Source organism: Polypterus senegalus, chromosome 18, assembly GCF_016835505.1.
Source record: "Polypterus senegalus isolate Bchr_013 chromosome 18, ASM1683550v1, whole genome shotgun sequence".
Lineage (NCBI taxonomy): Eukaryota > Metazoa > Chordata > Cladistia > Polypteriformes > Polypteridae > Polypterus > Polypterus senegalus.
The window spans coordinates 6,723,115-6,749,717 of record NC_053171.1 but is presented as its reverse complement, the minus strand read 5'-3'; the positions used below and the strand labels follow the sequence as shown (position 1 = coordinate 6,749,717).

Here is a 26,603-nt window from a genome sequence, read left to right as displayed (position 1 = left end):
TTCCTTGAAACCCCCAGCACTAAAATGATTATAAAAAATGTTAGATTTGAATTGGATGTTGAGGCACTTTACACAAACATCCCCCATGATGATGGCATATTGGCATGTGAAATGTACCTCAGACAAAGTCAGTAATAGAAATGATAAAATTCACTCGGACACATAATTTATTCTCTTTTGGACAAGATTTCCACTTGCAACAAATGGGGACTGAAATGGGCTGTCGGTTTGCACCTAACTATGCAAACCTATTTATGGCAAAATTGGAGGAAGACTTTATGTCAATGTGCGTCCTAAAACCAATGTTGTATCTCCGTTACATAGATGACATCTTCATAATCTGAACTGCCAGTGAGGAGGACCTCCTCCATTTTCATAATAAATAGAATTCTTTTCACCCCAACATAAAGCTGAAACTGAATTACTCAAAAACAGAAGTCAGCTTCCTTGACACCACCGTTCAACTGAAAGACAGCACCCTTGTGACTTCTGTTTTTCACAAACCGACGGACAGACGGATCTACCTGAGAAGTGATAGCTTCCACCCCGGCGCTCCATTATTTTCAGCCAAGCAATAAGATACAACTGTATTTGCTCAGACCCGACAGAATGGGATAAACAACTGCAGGAGCTCAGACAAGATTTCATCATACCCCCAAAACAACAGACCCTCAAATAAGAAGAGCTACTGCCATACCCAGAGACCACCTTCTGGAATATAAAAACCAAAGACAACCAGAACTGCATCCCCCTTGTTGTCACCTTCAACCCACATCTTGAAGCACTTCGAAAAATTATAAAAGATCTTCAGCCAATGCTAAACAACGAACAAACACTGAAAAGTGTATTTCCTGAACCTCCCCTCCTGGCATACAGACAACCACCAAACCTGCAGCAACTAATTGTCTGACGCTCCCTAAATGAACCAACAGAAAATGGCACAACTCCCTGCCTACAGAAACAATGTAAAACGTGTGCCCACATCTACAATACAGACCGTATAGTTATACCACACTGCTGACTTGAACATCGCATAAAGGGATCATTTTCCTGCAGATCATCTAATGTGATCTACCTAATTCTCTGCATGAAATGTCCTGACACTGCACTCTATGTGGGAGAAACTGGACAAACACTCAGCCAGAGAATTAATTTACACAGGTTCCACATTAAACATGGCAACACAGATGTTCCTGTAGCGGCCCACTTCAACAGCCGGGGGCACTGTGAGAGGAACTTTAAAGTCACCGGGCTTATGGGCAACTTCAAAACACAGCAAGAGAGAAAAGAATGGGAAGTTAAACTCATGTTAAAATTGAATACATTACAACATGGCTTGAATAGAGAAATGGGTCTTATGGCCAGGTATGAGGACAGACTGACACGGACAACCTGACTACAGACACACATTGTATGGAAAAACTCATCAGAAACTTCAAAAGACTTTGCTGGACATTTATCTTATACAAAGATCTTGACCAGACATTGTTCTTCTCTCTCTTGTTAAATTAATCTTAGCCTGAATTAATCTATTCATTTTTTACATTTAAGATTTTTCATTTAAAGATTTACCAGTGTTGTTTCTTGTCCTAGTGTGTGGATATAAACTCCAGTTTCTGTATTACATCTCACATGAAGAAGGGGCCTGAGTTGCCTCGAAAACTTGCATATTGTAATCTTTTCAGTTAGCCAATAAAAGGGGCCATTTTGCTTGATATACTGTAGCTAAGAAAGTTCTATCTCATATTAACTTAGAGGGGAGGCTATACCATAATCTATAGCTATGAAAGAAAATTATATTCTATTCAAATTAAGCAAACACTAATATGAATTTAACTTAAAGCATTAACTTTCAAAGACTGGCTCTTACAGTGCTAATTATTGCAAAATAACGCAATTCTTTTCCAAAATAACACACTAGTTATTGAGAAATAAGGCAATTCTTTTGTGAAATAACACAGTTCTTGAGTGGCAGCAGGGCCGTCTTAACAGCATTATAGGCCCCCCCCGGGCAAAGCAGTGCAGCGGAGCCCCCTACCTACACAACCACTCAGCAAGTCACAACACAGTGTAGATTAACACGGGGTCCCTGTGCTCGTGGGGAACTGCCCAGTGTGCCCATGCGTTAAGACGGCCCTGAGTGGCAGGAATGAGCTTCCGTCCCAAAGTGTTATTAGACGCTTTTCTCCCACAGTGCCAGTCAAATTCCGGATTTGCTCAAAGGACACAGACAGCAGGAAGGCACAGGTTTAGAACTCCTGATGCTGGATGCGTTTCTTAGTTTTACAAACATGCTATGCTGTTGCCTCCCATTTCTGATGTCAGACGTTTGGGCTAAAGAAGCCAATTTTGGAAACATGACTTTAATAATAATAGTAATAATACATTTTATTTATTTGTAGGTGCCTTTCTAAACACTCAAGGACACCGAATAGATAAAACACAGATTAAATACAAAATTAAAATACAAAAATAATTATCAGACAGAGCATTTGTAATCAAAGAGAAAAAGCAGTCTTAAACAAATGTGTTTGAAGTTTATATTTGAAATAGTGAAAATGATTCAATATTTCAAAGCTCAGATGGTAGTGAGTTCCAGAGCAACTGAATGCTCTGCTCCCCATAGTGGTAAGACGGACAAAGGGGACAGTCAAGTGGATGGAGGAAGAGGATCTCAGGGTACGGGAGGGAATGGCAACAGGGAGGAGGTCCGACAGATATGGAGGGACGAGGTTGTGGAGAGCCTGTAAAGTTAACAGAAGAATTTTGAATGGAATGTGGAACTGAACTGGAAGCCAATGAAGCTGCTGCAGGACGGGAGTGATGTGGTGAATAGAGGGGGTCTAGTGATGATGCGGGCGGGCAGCTGAATTGTGGACCAGTTGAAGCTTCTAAAGAGATTTGTGAGAAAGACCAAAGAAAAGGGAATTACAATAATGGAGACGAGAAGTGACAAGGCTAGGAATGAGGATAGCAGTGGTGTGGGGCGAATATGATTAACGTTATGCAGACCGGGAGATGTTATTGATGTGGGACTGAAAGGATAAAGTACTGTCATTGGATGACAACTGTGGGGAAGGCGAGACAGAGGAATCATCAATAACAAATGAAAAGTGATCGGTTTTAAATAATGTTGATTTTGTACCAATGAGGAGAACCTCAGTTTTGTCACTTATTTAATTTAAGAAAATTTGAAGAAAAAAAAAAAAAAACAGGATTTGATTTCTGCTCTGCAATCAGTAAGTGAGGAGGGTGGAAAGGAAACAGCAGGTTTGCTAGTGAGGTAGAGCTGGGGGCCATCAGCAGAACAGTGGAGGCTAATGTGATATTTATGAAAGGGGAAGGAGGTCAACAATGAGGAGGAGGAGGAGGGGGTCCCAGGACAGAGCCCACCTAAAGTAACCGCGGTGGGTTGGCATGTGAAAGTTTTAAGCTGAACAAACTGAGTGCGGCCTGAGAGGTGGGATCTGAACCAGTCTAGTGGAGTGTGGGTAATGCCAATCGAAGATAATCTATTGAGAAGAGTCGAGTGACAAAGAGTGTCAAAGGCTGCACTCAAGTCAAGGAGGATGAATGAGAATAGGAATTAAGCAGTTTATGAAATCAGTGAAAGAGCCAATCAAAATAAGAGAGAAGGGGGGAGTCAAAAAGTCCACCAAAACATGAGTTACGTATAAATCAAGACATTCCAGTTCAGTGCAATATTTTTTAATGCAGTGCCCATCATGTTGGCTATCACAGGATTCTCTATGAAACGATACAAATGTAAACTGGTAAATCAAGTCCCAGTAAGGGCCTGGTGGCAGCAGAAGAGGCGAAAGCGTAAATGAAATATGGAACAACGAAAGCCGGGTGGGCTTATGGCAGAAAGTTCAAAGTTTGTCACTGTCTAACCACTCCCTGAGTGACACATAAAACCCAGTCCCAGAATACTCTGCTGCCATTTAAATATCACCACTTGTCACATCCTTAATGCCAGACTGGTGAGTTGATCCCAACGGATGTGAACTTATCAGTAAAAACTATAAAAAAAAAAAAAAGTTTGAAGATTACCAAGAGACCTAATTCAACAGCCCGAAAAGAAAAACAGGACGCTGGGTACAGAAGTCACACAACAACAGGATGGGCACACTGAAAGGGTTAACCAGAAGAACAGTACTCCCCATGAAGGTCAATGGTATGAAGGTGGCGCTGCCAGCACCTGCCAAATATGGACATGCCAAATGACAAATGGCATATTCGCCCAGCAGCTGGGGCACCGTTAAGAAAACGCTCCACTCCAGCTTGTTCTTTGGCCAACTGAGTGTCTGCCGAGGCGATACACAGTCTTATCACTGTGAGATACCTTCGGCTTCTGTCTTCTCTCTGCCAAGTGCACGCTGCTAATCTCAGCCCATGAGCAGAGCGTCTAGGAATCTCCTGCTGCATTTCACCTAGTTAATGAAAATCAATGCCACATGGGAACAATAATGAGGACCCGGAGACACCTCTCTAAAGAGAGGGCATCCATAAGTGACAGCTTAGTGTCACCGACTCAGCAATCCGTGTGCCACCTCAGGCTTACTGGATGGCTTTTAAACACACTGGCTCTCAATATCCCATATTTCCATGTACTTAGGTGGAAGTAACAGCGGATATCAACATCATCAAAAATCACAAGCCCATCGAGTTTATTAATCTGTGTGCACACAGTAGTGGGTTATGGGGCACTGCAGGCATACCCTGGAGTTGGTGCCAACCTATGCTACTGGATATTGACACTCGCACATTCATTCTCGATATTTGCTTACAAAGGTCAGGCTAACACTGAGCAGGGTCCCAGACATGGGTGCAAGGCAGGAAGACCATTTAAACTTACCCTGTCTAAGGCAAGGGGTCCCAACCTTCCTACATTTAAGGATAACTTTTCTATTAGCATATAAGTTATAAAATAATAATAATAAATCACCTTTATTATTGTGTTGCATAACATATGGGATTGGGCATATCAGGGGTCATTATAAACAAATTAAACTCTTTCTCTAGGATAGATTTACATAAAATAATTTCTCAACTGAAACCCTCCACCTGCGTCCTTGACCCAATACCAACAATGTTTTTCAAAGTAGTATCGGGCGTGCTAATTGATGATATTCTGGACATACTAAATTCGTCACTAGATACGGGGGTCTTCCCAGACTGGCCTAAGACTGCTGTAGTTAAATCCCTACTCAAGAAAAATAATCTTGACCCCTCGGCTCTTCTCTAACCTGCCTTTCTTAAGTAAAGTTCTGGAGAAGGCAGTCATTATGCAGCTAAATAACCACCTAAATAAACCTGCTATTCTTGATAAATTAGTGTCGGGTTTTAGAACAAATCACAGCACAGAAACTGCACTCGTTAAAGTAGTAAATGACTTGCGAGTGAATGCAGACAGAGGCCATTTATCTGTTCTCATCCTCTTAGATCTGAGTGCCGCATTTGACACCATTGATCACAATATTCTTAGAAATCGCCTTAGTCAATGGGTGGGCCTCTCTGACAGGGTCTTAAATTGGTTTGAATCCTATCTGGCAGGGAGAAAATTCTTTGCTAGTTGTGGTAATCACATCTCAAAGACACATGATATCCGATATGGTGTTCCACAAGGCTCTGTCCTGGTCCGCTGCTCTTCTCAATCTACATGCTTCCGTTAGGTCAGATTATCTCAGGGCACAACGTGAGCTACCACAGCTATGCTGATGACACACAGCTGTACTTATCAATAGCACCTGATGACCCCGACTCTCTCGATTCACTAACTCAATGTCTGACTTGTATCTCAGAATGGATGAATAGTAACTTTCTCAAGCTAAATAAAGAGAAAACTGAAATCTTAGTGATCAGCAATAATGGATACAATGAGGCTATTAGAAATAAACTGGATACATTAGGATTAAAAGTCAAGACGGAGGTAAAAAGCTTAGGGGTGATTGTTGACTGTAATCTGAATTTTAAATCGCATATTCATCAGACCACTAGGACAGCATTTTTTCACTTAAGAAACATAGCAAAAGTTAGACCTCTTATATCACTGAAAGATGCTGAGAAATTAGTTCACGCGTTTGTTTTCAGTCGACTAGATTACTGTAACGCACTCCTCTCAGGACCACCCAAAAAAGACATAAATCAGTTACAACGAGTGCAGAATGCAGCTGCTAGAATCCTAACTGGGAAAAGAAAATCTGAGCACATTTCTCCAGTTTTGATGTCACTACACTGGTCACCTGTGTCATTCAGGATTGACTTTAAAATTCTGCTTATGGTTTATAAAGCCTTAAATAATCTCGCTCCATCGTATATATCGGAATGTCTGACATCTTATATTCCAAATCGTAACCTTAGATCCTCAAATGAGTGTCTCCTTATAATTCTAAGAGCAAAACTTAAAAGAAGTGGTGAGGCGGGCAGGCGTCCTTCTGCTGTTCTGCACCTCAAATCTGGAATTTCCTGCCAATAGGAATTCACCAGGCTGATACAGTAGAGCAGTTTAAAACACTGCTGACAACACATTACTTTAACATGGCCTTCTCATAACCTCACTGTAATTTAATCCTGATACTCTGTATATTATAATAACTATTCATGGTGGCTCTAAAATCTACACTAACCCCTACTCTCTCTTCTGTTTCTTTTTCCGGTGTCTTTTTGGTGGTGGAGCACCGTGATGTTCCAACAGTGATGGATTAAAAGCCAGAAGTCTGCATGACCATCATCATCATCAAAGAGGACTGTTTCATTTATGTTAGGTAGAATGCCCAGAGGGAAATGGGTGGTCTCGTGGCCTGGAACCCCTGCAGATTTTTTTTTTTCTCCAGCCATTTGGAGTTTTTTTTTTGTTTTTTCTCTCCTCCTTGGCCATCGGACCACCTTACTCTTTTTCTATGTTAACTAATGTTGTCTTATTTTAATTTCTTATTTTGTCTTTTATTTGTCTTCATTATGTAAAACACTTTGAGCTACTTTTTTGTATGAAAATGTGTTATATAAATAAATGCTGTTGTTGCCCCAAACCTTTATCTTTGTGCTTTGTTTCGTTTACAATATATCTCTCTATTATATAAAAAAATTCTGGGACGAGACGTGATTTTCTCGGAGAGACGCTTTAATGTCCCGCAAGACGAGACTTTGTGCCAAGAGATTTAACCACGCCCGGGGCTGGAAGTAAAAGACAAAGAGTAGATCACAAAGTAGAATGTCGTAAAGAATTGAAAAACGTTGGCATGGTACACATGCTGATCAGGTTAGAGATAATGGAAGTACGAAAATTCAAAAGTCTCAAAAAAGGATAGTATAGATTGCATTAGTGCAAACAAATGGAAAGTATTACTCGGTGAAATAACGGAATAGCGAAAAGAGATCGAATATATGGACATAGGTGATACGACCGAAGTATTAAGATATTGTTTGGCTTTAAAGTTAAAGTCAGAGACTTGTAGATCGTCTGATTCATGTTACCATCAGGGAAAAGTAGCGTTTCTTCCCAATGAAGATGTGTATGCACGAGAATTAAAAGATTTGTTGTTTGGTGAAAGTGAAATCCACGTACGCGAGCTGCAGAGAAGTGGCTGGTGCGTAGCGCGGGCAGGGGGTTGGCGAGCAAAGCAAGCAAGGGGCAAAGCCCCCTAGTTTTTTTAAATGTGAATGTTGTGGAAGAATATGCCTTGTCTCACACGATTGCACGATTAGGGGTCAGCCAACAGACTCGACAGAGTGTGGAAAACCGCAGGAAGGGACTACCAGGGGACAGGGCATTAACGCCTTTCTCTGTTTTGAAGATACGAAGTCCGACAAAACATAAAACGGATGCTCCAAGAAAGACTTGCCGACAACACACTTACGATCAGTACTACAGTTGTCATCCCTGGCCATCGGACTTACTTTTATTCTATGTTAATTAGTGTTCCCTTATTCTATTTTCTTATTTATTTTGTCTTTTTTCTCGTTCTTCATTCTGTAAATCACTTTGAGCTACGTCATTTGTATGAAAATGTGTTCTAGAAATACAGTAAATGTTGTTACAGTTCCCCCCGATGACTTCCTTTCCGCTCCCTCATTGATGTCCTCACTTCCGGCTTCCTGCGCTGACGTTCCCTTCATCCCGCCTCGCTTCCGTCTCCCTCATTTCCCCTACGACTTTACTTCTTCTGGTTCCACTCCATAAAACCTCCCTCTGGCAACTGTTTTATTGTCTGATGTGTACTTTTGTATGCATACGACCGGTACCTCAGTGCGAATTCATTGCCTGAGCAGTACACACTATACGGGGACGGTTTCCTCAACCCTTAATCAGTTTCTCTGTGTCTTTTAATTAACAAAGGAAAAGGTTTGGGATGGCCACCCGTATACTTGAATTAAGGCTGCAGAAAAATTAGGCAATTTGGTGCAAGTTGGTTACAGGTTCGAGTCCAACACAGAACTGTCTGACAGAAGAAAGATGGCAGGTTTTTAAGGTCGGTCTGGGGAAGTGATGTCATTGGGTCCAGAACCGAAAGTGATGTCATCGGGCCCTGTAGTGACATCATCGAGCCTGGGACCAGACATGTCGCCATCGGGTCCAGGTAGAATTTCCTGCGTTTGGTCTGAAGGGATAAAAGACAAAGGATTGTTGCACTCTGCCACCACCTGGCCTGGCGTGGAATTACCTAATTTTGAGTCCTTTAGCTGCCTCCCAAGCACACGTGTGTGACAAGGTATAGAAAATCCAAAGCAGACGGACTCATTTGTTCACTCATTCATCAACTCAAACACTCCTCATTTAGTTAAAAAGCTGTAAACTGGCAGGATGGTACATTTAGGACAGTAGGAACCCACTAAGCAGGGACATTCCAGTATATTTAGGGGTAATCCGTCCCAATAGAAAAATTAAATACGTACTAAAGAAGCACAAAAATGTTTTGTCAGATTCCACTGACATTTGGTGACATTACATGACTTTTTTAAAATTAATTTACTGATATTCATGGACATTATGCTAATTTACCGTACACGCTCCACACTGCACTAAAAGCCTGCTTTATGCCAACAAAACACAAAGCAGAAGCCACTGACGGGCCACGCGAATGCCACCACCAACCCATAGATTGGACAGACAACTGAAAATGAGACGAGGTCCTGAACAGGGAAAAAAAAAAAAAAAAAGAGAGACATGATCACGTTGTGAAATGGAAAGAGAAAGTGCAGCAAAACTCAAGGAAGAGGCAAATCTGACTGGTTAGCTAGCATTGATTTTTTGCACTTTATGCTTAATGGCTCTCATCTTGGTTATCCACTCTGCTCTTTTGACCTTAATTTCCCAGTAGAGGAAATGAACTGAAAAGGAGGACTGAACTACCACAAACAAACTACTCAATCACGGTGCTGCAAACGCTTAAGGAGACCCCCCTCAAACCCCACCCCTTGGAGACCACAGTGCTTAACTCGCGCAATACCCCAGGGTCAATCTTAGTGCCGCTTGAATTTCTCATGGGGAAGCCACAGAAATGATGTCATGACACTTAAAACTGCTGAATTAATGTGAATAGCAGCACTTTTAACACACAGGGTATCGGCACGTATTCACATCCACTGCTTTGCATATATGGACTCTAAAGGGGGTCTGCATACAACTGACGAAAAACACTGAAAGGGAACACTTGAGTGAACAACATGAATGAAAATCACACACATCTAATACTGATAATATTTCACATTACAGATGACCCCCGAAATTCGCAGGGGTTACGTTCCTAGAGCACCTGCGAATTGTGAAAAACCATGAATTTTGGATGTGGTCAAAAAAATGGCTATTTTTATAGTTTAAGTCATCATCATCTTCTTTCGGCTACTTCCGTCAGCTTCCATCAGCGGATCATCTTCCTCCATATCTTTCTGTCCTCATCATCTTTCCCTGTCACACCCGTCACCTGCATGTCCTCTCTCACCACCTCCATAAACCTTCTCTTAGGCCTTCCTCTTCTCCTCTTCCCTGACAGCTCTATCCTTAGCATCCTTCTGCCAATATCCCCAGCATCTCTCCTCTGCACATGTCCAAACCAACGCAATCTCGCCTCTCTGACTTTGTCCCCCAACCGTCCAACTTGAGCTGACCCTCTAATGTCCTCATTTCTAATCCTGTCCATCCTCATCACCCCAAATGCAAATCTTAACATCTTTAACTCTGACACCTCCAGCTCCGTCTCTTGTGTCACCGTCTCCAGCCCATATAACACAGCTGGTCTCACTACCGTCCTGTAGACTTTCCCTTTCACTCCTGCTGATACCCGTCTGTCACTCCTGACACTCTTCTCCACTCTGCCTGCACTCTCTTCTTCACTTCTCGTCCACAATCCCCATTACTCTGTACTGTTGATCCCAAGTATTTAAACTCACCCACCTTCACCAACTCTACTCCCTCATCCTCACCATTCCACTGACCTCCCTCTCATTTACACACATGTATTCTGTCGTGGTGGTCCTACTGACCTTCATTCCTCTCCTCTCAGATCTCCACCTCTCCAGGGTCTCCTCAACCTGCTCCCTACTATCGCTACAGATCACAATGTCAACAGCAAACATCACAGTCCACGGGGACTCCTGTCTAATCTCGTCTGTCAGCCTGTCCATCACCATTGCCAATAAGAAAGGGCTAAGAGCCGATCCCTGATGTAATCCCACCTCCATCACTCCTACCACAGACCTGACCACGGTCACACTTCCCTCGTACATATCCTGTGCCACTCTCACATACTTCTCTGCCACTCCCAACTTCCTCATACAATACCACAGCTCCTCTCAGTCACCCTGTCATTTGCTTTCTTCAGGTCCACAAAGACACAATGCAATTCCTTCTGGTCTTCTCTCAACTTCTTCATCAACATCCTCAGAGCAAACATCTCATCTGTGGTGCTCTTTCTTAACATGAAACCACACTGCTGCTCACTAATCATCACCTCACTTCTTAACTGAGCTTCCACTACTCTTTCCCATAACTTCATGCTGTGGATCATGAATTTTACTTCCCTGTAGTTACTCCAGTCCTGCACATCCCCCTTATTCTTAAATATCGGCACCAGTCCACTTCTCCACTCCTCAGGCATCCTCTCACTTTCCAAGATTCCATTAAACAATCTGGTTAAAAACTCCACTGCCATCTCTCCTAAACACCTCCATGCTTCCAGGTATGTCATCTGGACCAACGGCCTTTCCATTCTTCATCCTCTTCATAGCTGTCCTTACTTCCTCCTTGCTAATCCGTTGCACTTCCTGATTCACTATCTCCACATCATCCAACCTCTTCTCTCTCTTGATCTCTTCATTCATAAGCCTCTCACAGTCCTCTTTCCATCTGCTCAACTCACTCTCCTTGCATGCAAGTATGTTTCCATCTTTATCTTTATCATTTATCACCCTAACCTGCTGCACATCTATCCCAGCTCAGCCCCTCTCTGTAGCCTGCTGGTCCTTTTCCCCCTCCTTAGTGTCCAACCTCTCATACAACTCATCATACGCCTTTTCTTTAGCCTTCACCACCTCTCTCTTCTCCTTGCGCCTTATCTCCTTGTACTCTTGTCTACTTTCTGCATCTCTCCGACTATCCCACTTCTTCTTTGCCATCCTCTTCCTCTGTATACTCTCCTGTACTTCCCATTCCACCACCAGGTTTCCTTTTCCTCCTTCCTCTGTCCAGATGTCATGCCAAGCACCCTTCTTGCTGTCACCCTTACTACATCTGCTGTAGTTTCCCAGCTGTCTGGTAACTCTTCACTGCCACCCAGTGCCTGTCTCACCTCCTCCCTAAACTCAACCTTGCAGTCTTCCTTTTTCAACTTCCACCATTTGATCCTTGGCTCTGCCCTCACTCTCTTCCTCTTCTTGATCTCCAACGTCATCCTACAGACCACCATCCTATGCTGCTTAACTACACTTTCCCCTGCCACCACTTTGCAGTCTTCAATCTCCTTCAGATCAACTCTTCTGCATAGGATGTAATCTACCTGTGTGCATCTTCCTCCACTCTTGTATGTCACCCTATGTTCCTCCCTCTTCTTAAAATACGTATTCACCACAGCCATGTCCATCCTTTTGGCAAAATCCACTATCCTCTGACCTTCTTCATTCCTATCCTTGACACCATACCTACCCATCACCTCCTCGTCTCCTCTGTTCCCTTCACCAACATGTCCATTGAAATCCGCTCCAATCACCACTCTCTGTTCATCACATCATCCAACTCACTCCAAAAATCTTCTTTCTCATCCATTGCACACCCAACTTGTGGTGCATATGCACTAACAACATTCATCATCACACTTCCAGTTTCCAGCTTCATAATCATTACTCTGTCCGACACTCTTTTCACCTCCAAACACTCTTGACGTGCTGTTCCTTCAGAATAACTCCTACTCCATTTCTCCTCCCATCCACACCATGATAGAACAATTTGAATCCACCTCTGATCCACCTGGCCTTACTCCCCTTCCATTTAGTCTCTTCACACACAATATATCAACCTTCCTTCTCTCCATCATATCTGCTAACTCTCTCCCCTTACCAGTCATACTGCCAACATTCAAAGTTCCTACCCTCAGTTCCATTCTCTTTATCTTTCTCCTCTCCTCCTGCCTCTGGCCATGTCTCCCCCCTCTTCTTCGGCCAACAGTAGCCCAATTTCTGCCAGCACCCTGTTGACTAACAGTACTGGTGGCGGTTGTTATTATCCTGAGGCTCGACTGATCCAGTATGGAAATTTGTATTGTTGTCCGCATATTGATTTTGCTAAATTTTACACCGGATGCCCTTCCTGACGTAACCCTTCCCATTTATCTGAGCTTGGGACTGGCATGAAGAAACACACTGGTTTGTGCATCCCCTGTCGCTGGATTTGTTTAAACCCTAAATATGCCTCCAGAACAGTCAGTCAGTCATTTTCCAAACCAGAAATATCCTAACACAGGGCCACGGGGGTCTGCTGGTGTCAATCCCAGCCAGCACAGGGCGCAAGGCTGGAACAAACCCCGGGCAGGGCGCCAGCTCACTGCAGGGCGCACACACACACACACCAAGCACACACTTGGGACAATTTAGGATCACCAATGCACCTAACGTGAATGTCTTTGGACTGTGGGAGGAAACCAACGCAGACACGGGGAGAACATGCAAACTCCACGCAGGGAGGACCCAGGAAGCGAACCCAGACGGGTCTCCTAACTGTGAGGCAGCAGCGCTACCACTGTGCCACCATGCTGCCCGCCCACAAAACACTTTAATTTCATTTCAAACTCAGTCTAATACATTACCCAAAAAAAAAAAAATGTAAAGGTAAACCCGTCTGCTGTCCAGTACTGTACTGCTGTGTCTCCCGCAGTGCTAGAATGTAAAACACCGATGTTACCCCACTTTGTACTGGAATTCATGCAAGTGCATTTTCTTCGATATGCGCTGTCGTTTGCTTTGGTATAAGTAGGGTAAATACGTAATAATTTAATTTAATAAAAATACAGTAAAATGTAGGGTACTCATAAATAATAAATGACATTGATTGAAGATGATGATGAATTAGCTGTGCAGTACTATGTAGGCATGTAATGAAGATAATGACTGCAAAGCAAAGCAGAGGATTTTCAGCTCCTCGGGGGGCTACTGCGGCATAACTTTTTAGTTCCCGGAGCAAATCCAATAGTTCAACCTTCTCCTGGAGTGTTTTAAACTTCTTCTGGCGCTTTGGTTCATTGCCAAAAGCCTTAGAAGGTGCAGGGCGTTTGGGTGGCATCTTAGGGCTTTAAGAAGAACAAAACGAAAAACAACACTTAGAGAAACACTCGAGAGAGCGACACGCGGTAAACTGTTATGATACGGGAATGCTGGGCTGCATCTGCCAGAGATGTGTCACAGAGCAGCAGCCAATCAGCAGCAAGGAGAAATGAATAATGCTCTCGGATTGGCTACTTTCAACATCTCAAGCCGTGTTTTCCTCTACGGTAGCTTGATGTTTACTACTAAAAATGGGGCTTTGCAGCTGTATGCGGGTAATAAATTAATTAAAAATAAAAAAATCAATCAGTCGTTTCAAGAAGAAAGAGCCAATAGCAACAGTAGTAATTCCTCAGCTGTTTTAAAATCAGTTTACTGGTATCTTGTGCTATGCATGTGCCCCACTGGGTCAACTTCCAGGCTCACCCAACGTAAGTAGTACCACCCTATGATGACAGGAGGCGCTGCCACTAACAGACTTATCCCCTTCTTCCCTCACAGCCTTGAGAAACCGGCGTCCCTTCAGGTCCGCACAATATAAAAGCAGAGCGACCACAGAGGATGGCGTCTCATTTTGTTGTGTACCGACACAACCCTGAATCGTCCCACTAAAAAAAAAAAAAGACTACCCTCTGTTTAAAGCTGCACATTGAAGTGCTTGATGTTCGTTATTTTCCTGCTTTTTGCTCAAATTAAACAGACTTTTGTGGCTGACGCTTTATAACGCACTGGTGAGGCCTCATCTGGAGTCCTGGGTGCAGTTTGGGTCTCCAGGCTACAAAAAGGACACAGCAGCACAAGAGAAAGTCCAGAGAAGAGAGACTTGGCTGATTACAGGGCTAGAGGGGATGAGTTATGAGTGAAGATTAAAAGAGCTGAGCCTTTACAGAGATGAAGAGGAGACCTGACTGAAGTGTTTACAATGATGAAGAGGATTAGTCCACTGGAGTGAGACGGTGACTTTAAAATGAGATCACCAAGAACACGGGGACACAGCTGGAAACTTGTGAAGGGGAAATTTCACACAAAAACATTAGGAAGTTAGAACCACAAACACACAGAATAAGTAGTGTGGTAGACAGCAGATGTTTAGGGCCCTTCAAAACTCAACTCAATGTTATTTTGGAGGAATGAAGTGGATAGGATTTGTTGTGGTGTGAAATTCTGTATACAAGTTGATCAATATTTTGTATGTCTTTATTTGTAACTTAGACAAAGCAAATGTAGTATTACATTACACCTGGGGAGTCATGGTTTCCTTATAGCCCTGAAGTGCTAGGAAATCGTGAGGATGGAAGCTCCAAAGTACTTCTGGGCTGATTAAAGACCTGGAATTCTCCATCTGACCCAGAAGTGCTGGCAAGTCACGTGGGAGGAAGAACAGAAGTACTTGTGGGTCAAGGACTATATAAAGGCCTGCTGAAAACCCAGCAAGCGAGCTGGAGTTGGGTGAAGGTGGACGAAGCATGCTGGGAGGTGTGGTGTGGAGGAGACAGGGAATTTTGTTTATTATTTGACTACTTGCCTGTTTATTGGTAGATGTGAACGCTACGCGGCACTGTTGCCCCTTTAAATACAACAGACAGACACATCCACAGCTACCAATAAACAGGCAAGTACATTTTTTCAAAACAAATCAAAACTCAGGATAGAAAACTTGCAATGTGTGAAAATGAACAATCAAAGTCACACTTGGCCTGCCGTGCAGTTGTACTGGAAGTGAGCCCAACTTGTGCTGGTGGACGAACACCACGCTGCTTCTCTACTTGAGCTAAACATGTGGCACTACTCGGGTTGGGGAGAACTGGGGGTCAAGGGAAGGACTGGGTGGGGGTGTGGTTTACAAGTACATATTGTTAAAAAAAACATTCCGTATTCTGTAACCTGTGCCATGGCGCAGTATGGGATGAGTGGGCTGTGATTTATGTTGCTCACCTCATTTTTCCATCCTGAGTTTTAAGGATGAATTTTCTTCTTAAAACCTCAAGACGGGGAACTGTGTGAGCTGTCAGCACATGTTAACGTGCCAAGCTCAGTGTTTACTCTTTGAAACTTAAAAATAGGATGTGACTCAGAATTACACTTACAGCTTACATTTTAGTTTTAAGAATAAAAAAAGGAAATTGTGTGTTTTCAAATAATCACTGAAATTCTGTCTGTTTGTATTAAGTGGGCTTGATGATAGATAGAGCTCTATAAATTAGATAGGAAAGGCACTGATAGGTAGGTAGGTAGGTAGGTAGGTAGGTAGGTAGGTAGGTAGATAGATAGATAGATAGATAGATAGATAGATAGATAGATAGATAGATAGATAGATAGATAGATAGATAGATAGATAGATAGATAGATAGATAGATAGATAGATAGATAGATAGATAGATAGACAGACAGACAGACAGACAGACAGACAGACAGACAGACAGACAGACAGACAGACAGACAGACAGACAGACAGACAGACAAACTAACTAACTAACTAACTAACTAACTGGCTCCTGACCCTCAGCTTCCTTGTTCAGGGCTGTGATCTCCACAATCCCAAGGGACGCAATAACTGTCAGTCAAAGTATCTGAAGCAAGGTTATTCTAGTTTTGCCTTTATGTATTATTTTTTATTTCTATATTTTATTCTGACCTTACTTGAAAATTCAGTTTAGTTTTAGTTTTCCTTCATCGTGTATTTTTAGTTTTAATTTAGTTTTTTTTTTTTTTCCACAAAGACATTTCTATTTTATTTGTATATATATTAGTTTCAGTTTTAGTAATTATGGCAATGGAGCTCCTAAGGAGTTTAGTTTTTATGTCACAATTCAGACAGAACTGTACACCTAGCGGATTTGGATATAATAGGAGTTTAATTTTAGTGGAAGCTTACTACACTACATGGTTTATTTACTATTTGGCTTTGTTTTTGTCTGATAAAAACAAGCATAATCAACAATTTTATAATTTTTAAAGTATTTTCTATGTCATTTGTGCTGAACAGAAGTGTGCTGACTGTTGGCACCTATTATTGCCCAGAAATGGCCAAATTGTAATGAATTTTGGGTGACTTAAGGTTTGGATTTTTTGTTTTTTTCACTCTAAATGCCCACAGCACACAACATATCTCGCTACAAGACAATGTGCTTACAGTGAAGGCCTTCAATAACCCATTTAAAGATCTCCCATACTGTTCTTTAGTTTCTACCAGCCATATTGATCTCTAATTCCGTCTGAAGCACACACAATTTATAGACAGAATTTTGCCACTTGCAGGCCTGAAAAAACACCAAAAATGAGAAAAGAGATTCTGCTGTGTTCTGGATTTAGTTTTTCAACAGCCGACAGCCTCTCTTCACCTACCTATCTGTAGTTCAGTAGAGACATCGTCAACTCAGGACAAGGTTTGTGTTGCTTCGTTGTTAAATGACCTTTTTAAAGCAAAAGTGATTGGTCAGTAACAATACACTGATCTTGTATGATGGCCTAGTCAGTCTCTAGATCAGTGCCGTTTTATCTGTCTGTTATTAAAAAAAAAATCTTGGTAAGGAGACGAGACGTGATTTTCTCGGAGATACACATCACATGAGATGAGCCTTTGTGTCAAGAGATTTAACCACGCCTGGGGCCAGAAATAAAAGATAAAGAGTGGATGACAAAGTGGAACGTTATAAAGAATTCAAAAACGCTGGCGCGATGCACATGCAGAGCAGGTTAGAAATAATAATTCATAATTCTTGGCTTTTATATAGTGCTTTGCTCACTATTCAAAGTGCTCAGCACTTGCCAGTTAAGGGCCTTGCTCAAGGGCCCAACAGAGCAGAGTCACTTTTGGTATTTATGGGATTCGAACCGGCAACCTTCGGATTGCCAGTACACATCCCTAGCCTCAGAATGGAAGCAAGAAATAATGGAAGTAAGAAAATTCGAAAATCTCAAAAGAAGGATAGTAAAGATCGCCTTAGCGCAAACAAACAGAAATTATTACTCGTTGAAGTAAGGGAACAGCGAAAAGAGATTGAATATATTGTTCGGATTTAAACTTTAAGTCAGAGATCGTGTAATTTGTGTTGCCAGCGAGAATGAAAAGATTCCAAAAACGTTGGCACGGTATGAAGTCCCGTGAGACAGAGATTTTTAACATGAGATTCTTTCAAGTCACGTCCTACTTACAACCATTTTCAAACGAGACCACGGTCATCTAACCTCAGTCGGGTGAATGCTTTTGGCAGACACACTTCCTGTGCTCTCAGCTCTTATAAATTTTATCAGGACAATAATTTAATACGTTCTAGATGACACCTCAATGACTAAGCAAAGAAGAAAGAGCATGGACAAACATTTGAAAAAGTCGTTTTATTTATTAGAGAGAAAGAAACGATATTCACTCACAGGCAGTTATACGTTATCAAGATGCAAGTCCAAACCATATTCAAAATTCAATGCGATCTTAAAGAAAAAGTTAATTTCAAATATTGTTTTTACTAAAGTTTTAAAGTAAAATGTGAAAATAATGCAAATGTAACAATTCCCATGAAAATAACAATCTCTTTAAATTGTATGTCCGGTCAACCAAACTCAGGGGTGGACGAGGGAAGCGAGCAGGGGGCAGAATCCACTAGTTTTCAAAAAGGATTTCTCATGTGTGGAGTGTCAGGCACCTGAGAAATAAACTGAAACGTTACTCACTCGTGATTTTTCTGTCCATATGGTAAAGGTTTTGTTAAAAACCACATTCCGATTTCAAGCGTTTGGATTACATTACGCAAATGCTGTGTGAACACCTGCCCTCCATCACCAGCCGCCGTTCACTGGATGAATATATGCGAGTGGCTTGTTGTGGATGACTTTCCGTTTTAGAGTCAAAAGTTACAAGGATTATTATTTTATTTCAGTTAGTCTTTCCAGCTACAGTACTTTAATAGTTTTGTTAAGTTTTTCATTTCAGGTTTTGTTAATTATTATATTTCAATTTATGAAATATATAAACTATACACACACATACACATAACTGAACTGAAAAAGAACATGAAGATGAAAAGTAACAATATTTAAATGGTTATAGAGCAAAACAGACTAAGATTACCGGTAAATAAATAAGCTCCTATGCAAATACCGACATGAAATAAAATCTCTTTAGAAAAGAAAATAGATGAATACTGTCACACACGTGCACGGGAGGCAGCTGAAGGGCCTGAATGAGGGCAATACCACACCAGACCAGGGAGAGGCGGAGTGTACTGACCCCTTCTCTCTTTCCTCTGTAGACCGATTAAGGGAAATTCTGCCTGGTCCTGATGACGTCACTTCCAGTTCCGGTTTGGAATATATAACTTCCTATCTTCTACCTTAAAACCGCCATCTTTGCCTCATCAAGTCAGTTCAGCTTTGGACTCGAATCTTAACACTTATGTACTCCTTATTCAAATCCTTTGCAGCCAGGAAAAATTATACAGGTGGCTACCCCAAAACTTCATGAGACTCTTTTGACAATATATACTGAAATTATTTATATCAATAAATAAATAAATAAATATACACACACACACAATGCATGTAGTAAACGGATTGGAGTCAGGGCCTATCAACAGTCATAGATGCCCAAGCATAACATGGCCTGGCAGAGATACAAAATGGAAATGCAGAAAACAGCACCCCTTAAATTACTCAAAGGATGTATATATAGTGGGGTGATGGAGAGGAGCGCACAATAAAAGAGGATCCTGTCCCCAACCATGTAACTGCTGGCAGCAGGAGGTTGCTACTGGGGTCCCTGTAAGCTTTTATGGCCCTCTGGTTAGAAATGGGGCACCAGTCTGACAGGGAGCTCCAGAAAGACAACCCCAGGGGTTGTGTAGGGTTATGCCTGAGCCAGAGATACTTCAGAGGAGGCCAAAAGTGACCTCAGAAGTAGTCCAGGGATGGGGTGCAAAAAGAGGTCAGTGGCCACTGGTTTGGTGAACTTGGAATCGGGGGGGAGCCCGGATGAGAACTCACTTGGCAGGAGGAAGGAGAAGACAAGGGGTTCAAGGAGGGAGAAAGGTACAAGGTGCAGACAGGGGGAGGCAGGAAGGGTATTTTCAGTTTGCTTTAATACCTTGTGTGTTGCGATTTGCTTGAAATCCTCTGTAACCTTCTTTATTCAGTTCTAATAAAATCTTTCTGCCCTACTATTTTTAGTTTATTTGGCATTTTGTGCACTCCAAGAGACCACTCAATATAAAATTATATATATATATATATATAATTAGACTATGAAATCAATAAAATCAACAAGTCCCAATACATAAATGCTTGTAGAACAAAACAGAATAAAATGGGCTTACATGTAAAACAACGATTATGAAAAGGGATCACATAAACAAGAATTCATAAGGAAAACTTTGGAAAAAGAAAAGGGGTCAAAGGCAATCCATAGTGAACTATGAGGATGAGTTTAACTTTGCAGCTGGCAGTGTAGGTGGTTCAACAATAGGCACCCATTAGAGGTAGAGGTAGGCATGGCTGTCTTCTTATCTTCCGACATCATAAAAAGAAGTCATTCTGTGCCAGAATGGTAATTATTCAAATGAATGTTAGTCTTTACATCAACTTTGTTAGAGTACTTTTGTTGCTTATAACTCCCATTACACGCTGCTCTAATGTTAGGAGCTCTTTGCTATCTTAACTTCTTATGGAATAAAAAAGAAGACAATTAAACAAAAGACTAAGTGTGGAACATTCCGCTAGACTGGGAGTTTTACCACTGGGCTTGTATGTTTTGATCGGCCTACCAGTGGCTGACTAGCCCCATCCAGTCCACTTCATGGTTTCCAGGTGAATCTAATATGGTAGCCCCTGCAGTCTTCCTCTGTTCTCTCCTTCTGCACAGTAAACCTCAAGGCCCAAACCTCAAACACGGGTCCCTTGACTTCATTTGCATTACTAATATGGTGAAAGGAGGCAAGGCCTTTAAATTCGTGTCCAGTCTGGCATCCGTTTACCCCAAACTTTCAGAACCTGCTCCTTTGCATTGAGGGTCTCCAATTATTTCCCAGCCATAGGCAAGTAGGGGTATCTTACTGTCCAGCTTTTCAATTCATTCCTCTTTCTTTTATGTGCCACTTTGATCATTGTTGAAGACGAGGGGTTCCGATTTCCTCTGCTGTGTCCTCTCACCCTCATTCACTATCTCATTACTAAAAGCTGCCATCTACCTAATAACACAACAATATTTTCCTTCAGCCCTCCTCGTGTTCTTGCTTTCAAAAGTATTCCTTTGGTTTCCAAAAACCCTCTGATCCTTAATATCATTACAGTTCCTTGAGTATTCCACACACATATTTTCAGATCTGGGACCAAAGCCTTAAACCGCTAAAACAAACTGCCTACCAAAAATATTAAGCCTTCATAAAACAAACAAGTACTGTATACAGAGAGGAGAGGTTAGCAGCACACACTGATACAGCGCATTGCTGCACCCACCACACGACAAACCAACTCAGAATCCCAGATTAGGACCCGAGTGCAGCCATGCAACAGGTGACACTCTGGTTCAGATGGAATGGGACCAATGGGAGGTTTTTTATGATGGCCAGAGTGCCAATTCTGCCACCAACTCCCAGGTTTTTCCCTGCAGGTTGCAGGGCTGGATGCATCTCTGTCAAGATGCTCATGTAACCCATATGTGAGTGTGTGTGAGAGACCATCAATTCTGTTGTCTGTTAGGCTTTTTTTCTCTGAATTCACTGTCGTAATCTTCTTTATTATTTATTTGGTTTGTACTATGCTATATACTGTATACCCTGCCATTCTTTCTTATATTCTGTAAGTGCCTTGAGCATGGGAAAGGCGCTATATAAATAAAATGTATTATTATTATTAACGTCATACCCAGGCAGAGTAATTGCAGGTTAAGGGCTTTGCTCAAGAGCCCAACAGAGTGGAGTCACTTTTGGGTTTATGGGGTTTGAACTGGCAACCTTCTGATTACCAGCGCAAATCTCTCGCCTCAGAGCCACCACTCCGCCACTTTATACAGAAAAGCACTTCATTAGTTAGATAGTGATTCTGGGACACCAGATTAATCGCGCCCTTAGAGGATTAATAAAATATATCAAATCAAATATATGTGTGTTATTTATTTATTTATTTACTTGCACATTTGTTTTTATTTTGTCTACATGTTGAACATTGAAAAGCCCCTTTTAATTGTTTTTTTTTTTTTCTGTTCGACTTTTCTCCCTTCTTTTTAAGTTGATATTGTATTAGTCGTATTGTTTTAAATTGTGTAAATAATGTAGACAACTTATATTTTGTTAATTAATTATCCACTTCTGTGTGTGTGTGTGTGTGTGTGAGAGGGAGAATTCAACCTGTGATGGACCTTCATCCTGTCCAGGGACTGTTCCTACCTTGCACCTAATGATACTGGGATAGGCACCAGCTTCCCAGAGACCCTTCTCAGGAAAAAGATGGAAGGATGGATGAATAAGAAGGTTAGAATTTTAATGTCCTCCCTGTCACTGACATGTTGAGGCTTTTTTCTTGGGTTTTAAGGCCCAGAAATCTGTAAAGATGCCTTGTGATGATTCTAATTGTAAAATGTGCTACAGAAATAAAATTTGATTTTAATTGGCCCTGTTTCATTCACCCAGTATGTGCACATTAGAAGGATGACATTTCCTGTTTTTGTAGTCCACACAACATTTTGAAAAGTACATCTTAAAATATTGTCAGGGATGCCAGGGGCAACGACCCAGCCGGGACGCCTTGAGGGACCGGAAGAGGATCTATGCCCGCCCTGGATCACGCGGGGGCCGCCATCCTGGTTGCTTTGGGGGCCACGGGTAGAGGGCATGAAAGCCCAACCCTGTAGGGACCTGGACCTCAGCACTTCCGCCACACCAGGAAGTGCTTGGGGGAAAGAGGAGCAGTGACACCCGGAGAGCTTCCGGGAGAACAGCCGGCACTTCCGCCACACTGGGGTGTGTCCAGGGAGGAGTGCCGGGAAACACCTCGAACCCATCCGGGATGAAATAAAACGGGCCGTCTCCCTTCATTCGAGGCTGGAGTCGGGTGGAAGCAGGACAAAGCAGGAGAAGAGAGAGTGGAGGCGGCCCGAAAAGGAAGGCATTGTGTGGCCAGGACTGTGGGGGGGTTTGTGTGTGCACTTTTGATACTTGTAGATAATATTGTAAATAAACGTGTGGTGGTGTTTAACAACATGTCTGCCTGTCTGTGCCCGGGCTGCGTCCACAATATATTTAAGAAACATCTCCTGGATGCACTGGGACGCATCATTAGTGATGCATCCTGAGGTCATCGGGCGTTTCGGGTCTCGCAACATCATACACCCTCGCTCAGGCGACCCAGCCGGGGTTGATCAATCCCCAACTTGCGTCCCAGTAGCGATCCACGGATCAGCCCTCTTTACCCAAAGCCACATTGAGGCTTTATCTGCGGCTTCACTTGCAGATTTAATGGCCCTCTTTTTGGCCGCTCCTGTGGAGGACTCTGCAGAGCGAGCGTCCTGCAAATCCTCTGCAGCCAACAGCCAACTTCTATGGGCTCGATGTAGAGCGAGCTCAACCAGCTTGTGTGCTAAAGACCCATAAGCAATGTCTTCATTTTGTATGACCCTTGCGGGTTCGTGGAACTGCACTCGGGACCCAATCCAGGTGGTTCGTCATGTGGTGGGTGTGGCAACGCACTGCTGCTAACCTGGGAAATCTGGGGGGCTTAATTCAACTAACATACTAAATATACAGATAGTCGATTCAACTTAAAATGCTTCATTATTAAGTCTTGGCTTTTGTCATTGAGTTGGTATTACAATTTTTCATATTAACATTTTGATTGAACCTTTAAAATGATGCATTATAAAACACATTTTTAAAGTATATTTAAAATTGGAAACGCCCGTATTAATATACTGAATTTCTGAATGCAATACTATATTTTCTTTGTAGTGAAAAGTCAAGCAAAATGACACCTTTTACTGGCTAAATAACAAGATTACAATATGCAAGTTTTCAATGCAACTCAGAACTCTTCTCAGACAAAATCTTTTATTTTTTTTTTTCATAATTTTACAGTGAGCTCCATGTTAAACTAAAGGATATATAAGACCAATTTTGAGCAGACCTACCATGAATACCATATACCTACAGCGGAGGATCACAGTGTGAACAAAAACTGATATTTCCAAATAAACGCAAGAAATAACTGATCAAGTGGCAGTAACAGGACTGTCATCATGTTTTAAAGGAATTGCAATGACAAGGGTTTGGACCGAGTATAAAATTCAGGAGTCAGAGAACAAGCAGACATGAAACAATACAAAATAAATAAATAAACACACCTGCCTCTTCAAGGATTGGACAATTCAAGAAGAATGAACATAAATTCATGGAGCAAAGACGGCGTGCACTTCCAGAAAACCAACCACCAAGGGAATCATGCGACTATTGTATGTGAACACCACAATATCCCCCTCCCTCCCCGGGCTGTGTCCGAAGCCCCCAATGTGTGTCATCTTTTCAGAATATGCGCTGATGTAAGAGATGAGTCGATTCCATGGACTCCTGCACACCGCTCGCGGGCCCCCTTTCTGTTCTCGGGGTCTTCTGCATCACTGAGCCATTCAAGACACAAAGGCAGCCAAAGACACGGACGAGCCCTGCGATGAGAGTCCAGCTGGATGCTGACCAATCACCAGCGAGGATGTCAGCAGCCATGTGCTTGCGTGCGTACGCGTGCGTGAGATGTGTCGGGCGGCGCTACGGAGAAAACATAACGACCCCTGAAGCATCACAACTGTTTTACGAATGCAACTTTCCTTCAGATGCTGTGAAACACCAAACCTTTTTTTGCTGCCTTCTAACAACGTTAAGTGTTTTCCGCTGAAATTTGAAAAAAGGGCGACTCAAAAAGTACGCGTACAGGTGCAGCGGCACACGCCCCCGTGGGTCTTTCGGCGTGATTGAGGGTTTTAGTTTCACTCCCAGCAGCTGCTATTGAAACAACGGAATGAGAAAACTTTACGCAAATTATAAGAAAACACTCTGGCGACATAAACTCGACCTATCGGTCAGCAGTTCAGAGCTAGCTACTGTGCCTCATTTCTAGACCCCGAAAAAGAGCTCCGTATTAACGGTAATTTCCGTTATGTACGCAAACAGAAGTCACGTACCAGGTTGCAGGAAGATGTACGCCGTTAGGCAGCGGTGCCGATGCCAACGAGGACCACCTTCGAGAAGCCATAACGCCACCGGTCAGATACCAAGCAGGTCAAGCACGCCAAAAAAACGAAGCTGTCAGCTCAGCGAGGACCCGGCAGATCAGAGCGGCTAAGTCCCTCCCACGTGACACAACCCCGCCCCCGACAAGTGTCAAAGAAATCCTGCAGCCAGCGAAGAGAAAGACGGACGAGCCGTTCCAGTCAGTCCTCCCGCAGAATAGGACGGAGTGTGTAGTGTGAGAGGTGCTTCTTATTTCGTCTGCTCCCATTTAGGGGTCGCCACAGCTGATCAAACGTCTCTATCTATCCCGATCTATCATCCCTATCATTTTCTCTCACGCCGACTGTCTTCATGTTCTCCCTCATTACATCCATAAACCTCCTCTTTGGCCTTCCTCTTTTACTCTTGCCTGGCGGTGCCATCCTTAACATTTGTTTGGCGCTGTTTAGTGATATTATTTATACAATAATAATATATTTATTATTTGTTTTTACAAGAGCAATAAATATATCAATGATATCGCTAAATAGCGCAAGAAAAAAGCGCGTCATGCACTAACAAAATACAGTTCTTTCTTCCATGGACACAGTAATAGGATGGATTTAGGAGAAATGTATTTTGCCCATCTTGGATTGGTTAATAGTTATAATGAAGTAAAGGGTTAATTCGTGGTTTTCCACGGTGTTTTTCGCTTTACTGGGTTAAGCGCTTCAGGGAATCCTCTGTGAACAAAGAATCAATCAGACTCCGAGTGACAGAAGAAGAAAAAGAAGAAATGTATAAGGAACGGCATTTAGCAGGGCTGTGGATTCATAGCTTAACACGTGTAGTGTAAGTCAGCCAGGCGTTTCAGTAGCTCGTTACTCCATTTTAGTTTGCTTGCTGGGACAAAAAGAAATACTCCACCAAAAATAATATATATATATATATATATATATATATACATATACAGTGCATCCGGAAAGTGTTCACAGTGCAGCACTTTTTCCACATTTTGTTATGTAACAGCCTTCTTCCAAAATGGATTAAATTCATTTTTTTCCTCAGAATTCTACACACAACATCCCATAATGACAACGTGAAAAAGGTTTACTTGAGGTTTTTGCAAATTTATTAAAAATAAAAAAACTGAGAAAGCACATGTATAGAAGTATTCACAGCCTTTGCCATGAAGCTCCAAATTGAGCTCCGGTGCATCCTGTTTCCCCTGATCATCCTTGAGATGTTTAATTGGAGTCCACCTGTGGTCAATTCAGTTGAGTGGACCTGATTTTGAAAGGCACACACTTGTCTATAGAAGGTCCCACAGTTGACAGTTCATGTCAGAACACAAACCAAGCATGAAGTCAAAGGAATTGTCTGTAGACCTCCGAGACAGGATTGTCTCAAGGCACAAATCTGGGGAAGGTTACAGAAAAATATCTGCTGCTTTGAAGGTCCCAATGAGCACAGTGGCCTCCATCATCCGTAAGTGGAAGAAGTTCAAAACCACCAGGACTCTTCCTAGAGCTGGCCGGCCATCTAAACTGAGCGATCGGGGGAGAAGGGCCTTAGTCTGGGAGGTGACCAAGAACCCGATGGTCACTCTGTCAGAGCTCCAGAGGTCCTCTGTGGAGAGAGGAGAACCTTCCAGAAGGACAACCATCTCTG

General features: G+C 42.4%; 1 protein-coding gene across 2 annotated transcripts in view; it reads right to left on the bottom strand.

Annotated features, from left to right (window-relative positions):
• akap6 (A kinase (PRKA) anchor protein 6) overlaps nucleotides 1-26,603 on the bottom strand; it is a 385,504-nt gene that overhangs the window by 331,949 nt on the left and 26,952 nt on the right. The window contains exon 1 of one of the 2 annotated variants that reach the window (XM_039741462.1): nucleotides 24,905-25,018. The exons of the other annotated variant lie outside the window; for it this stretch is intronic. The gene's annotated coding sequence lies outside the window, so the exon portion shown is untranslated. Of the gene's footprint in view, nucleotides 1-24,904; nucleotides 25,019-26,603 lie in introns of those variants that run through there. 2 annotated transcript variants of the gene reach the window in all.